This window comes from Gavialis gangeticus, unplaced genomic scaffold, assembly GCF_001723915.1.
Source record: "Gavialis gangeticus isolate Ggan-Ray unplaced genomic scaffold, GavGan_comp1, whole genome shotgun sequence".
Classification (NCBI taxonomy): Eukaryota; Metazoa; Chordata; order Crocodylia; family Gavialidae; genus Gavialis; species Gavialis gangeticus.
This window is the reverse complement of record NW_017729004.1, coordinates 56,211,826-56,214,583: the sequence shown is the minus strand read 5'-3', so window position 1 is coordinate 56,214,583 and position 2,758 is coordinate 56,211,826.

Genomic DNA, 2,758 nt, shown 5'->3' with positions numbered 1-2,758 from the left:
GTGTGTGTGTGTGTGTGTGTGTGTGTGTGTGACTAACATTAAGGAGCAATTCTCCATCATTGACAGTGTGCCCAAAAGTGCCCATCCACATCTGTTTTCACCCACCTCTACCTATAGTAATAACAGACTTAAGTGAAGCGCATAATCCCTCCCAAGTCCAAGCATTTACATTATCCAGTTACTTCCAATGCCACAGTCCCTACTGCCACTGGTATCACTCACCTCAGCTTTCTCAGTATCAATACTCAGCTATATGTAATCTGAATGCGGTTTTAGCACTTATGTGACAAACCTATCTCTGGGTTTCAAGACGGAAAGGGAGGACCAGGGAGTGGAAAATGAAAAATATTCCCTCCTCCCTTCTCTTGTCTCTGATGCTGCCATTCTGTAAACCTGTACATTTTTCATAAGCACCAGATATTTACATTATAAGATACAAAATTTCCTTTTTCTTTACTCAATTGCTGAGTTTTGTTCTAGGATTTGGCTTTTTCCTGCAAAAATCAGACTTTTTTCAGAAATAAACAAGTGATTCTGTTCCACTTTCAGCACTGCTTTTGTGCTTAACTCTTATAGCCCTAAACTCATAAGAATGCCCAGTAAGGAAAGAAAGAAAACTATTTGAAATACAGGCAGTCCTTGGACTTACAACACAATTGGTTCCTGAAAACCACGTCTTAAGTAGAAACGTTGTGACTTGGAACCAATGTTCATAAGAAACAATGGTATAAATGGGGGATTAGTTCCGGAACCAAGGCCCGATACCCTATTTTCACCAAAAATAACCCAGAATTTTGTACTCGATCAATTATAGATGAGTAATATAGCTACATTAATGTACTTATATTGTAAATAGCAGTCATATTGATTTGGAAGGACTTCTTTGAGGTGACTCTGCTGAACTTTTTGAAGGGTTCTTGGCTGGAGTCTTCTCAGGAGTCTTGGCTGCAGATTTTTCTGGAGTCTTGTCTGCTTTCTTTACAAAAGTATCCAAGGAAGTTTGGACATATGTTCTCCAGGGAGATGAATGACACAGCAAACTTGTTCGCTGGTGTGGTGTCGCATTGGATCAAGCATTGTAAAGTTGAAACTAACATCATAAAGTTGAGACCGGGTGTCAATTTATAAACGTAAGTGCGAAACGTTGTAACTCAAAATGTTGTAAGTCAAGGACTACCCTTATTACTCAATCCCCTTTTGCTTTGGACTTCCCTGGAGAAATGAAGATCAAGACCTTGGTATCTACAAAAGATGGAAATATCATATCCAGATATCAGAGTAGCTCTGATGCAGTGGAGCTATGATGACTTTTATTAGCTGAGGATCTGGCCCTCTCTAATATTTGCTTCATTGTGTGCGTTTCCAGGGGAGAGCTGGTTAGTAATTTCTTACCAAAATACTTTTTCAGTGGAAAGTATAGGGGAGATTTGTTGAAATCACAGAGCTTGAAGAATGTGCTAATCTCAATAAAATTTCATCTGGGGGGGAAAAAATGGTTTGACGTTCAAACATCCCTGTTCACTGTTTTCCAAGTGGAACGTTTTGAATTTTTATTCTGAAGTGACTTTTCAGAATGAAGTAAAAACAATTACAAAGTTTTTTTTAAAGGTCAAAACCAGAACAAAACATTTTGATTTTCTTGAAGCATAAGACTCTGATCAGCCAGAATTCATTTTTTCATTCTGTGGCAAATTTTGTTTTATTTGCATTATCTTTTGAATACAAAACACAGAATTCCCTTTGAAATGAAAGAACCCATTCCAATCTAGGTCCACTGCTACTGCATGTTCACTCTAAGAGCACAGGAACCCACAAGCAGGAACATGCATGTCCCTGAGGACAACTAGCAGTGGCACAAATATGGGGAAAACTGGCCCAGGTCAGGTAGGGGGGCTGGCCCAAACCTGTAATCTTAGGAGCCCCCCAGGACTGCAGCAGCGGCAGTCTGGGTGTGCAGAGCCTGGCCAGCAGCCAGAGCATGACTGGCCATCCAGACTCCAGTTTTGGGCAATACACACTGGAGCCACATGTGTCATGCCAGTTTGTTTTGGTTGGCGGGGGGGGGGGGTTGGCTTGGGTTGTTTTTTTACACTGGGAGTTTCCAGTGTCAACAAAACCCGCTGTGCTGCAAATTAGCAGTGCAGCGAACACATGCATGTATGCAGTGCAAACTGCACGTGTGCAATGCAAACCGCACGTGCGTGCTCATGGGGACGCACCCTAACAGTGCTTCCACCCTCCATAATAAATACATAGGCCTGCATAGAAAACAACAGCGGATTTAAGCCTGGTTCTTATGTATATAGATTCAATATTCCCATAACATTATGCAACAGACAAAGAGAAGCTATCATTGTCAATTCAGTCTGTAGGCTGGAAGAGTGGCCACAGGTAGAAGTGGAATTCAGTGTAGCTCAATGTCCTAGTTTTATAGCTGGGAGTAAATTGCATCTTAATTCCTCTTCACTCCATCTGTCACCAGATTGATTTCTCTAAGGCATTTAAAAATAGAGTTTCAGCTCTCTGCTGTAGAAATAATGCTGAACTCTACATGATTATCATGGTGAGAATAGTTACATGTCCACAGTGGGCACGTCTACATGAGATGCTAACTTCGCAGTAGCTAAATAATACTACACAGTAGAGCATAACAGCACAAACAGTGCTAATACGCTAGTGTACAGTATTATTAAGCTACTGTGCAGTAGCATTGCTAAAAAAGGTGCTCACCAATGCTACTTCACAGTAACTCCGGTTA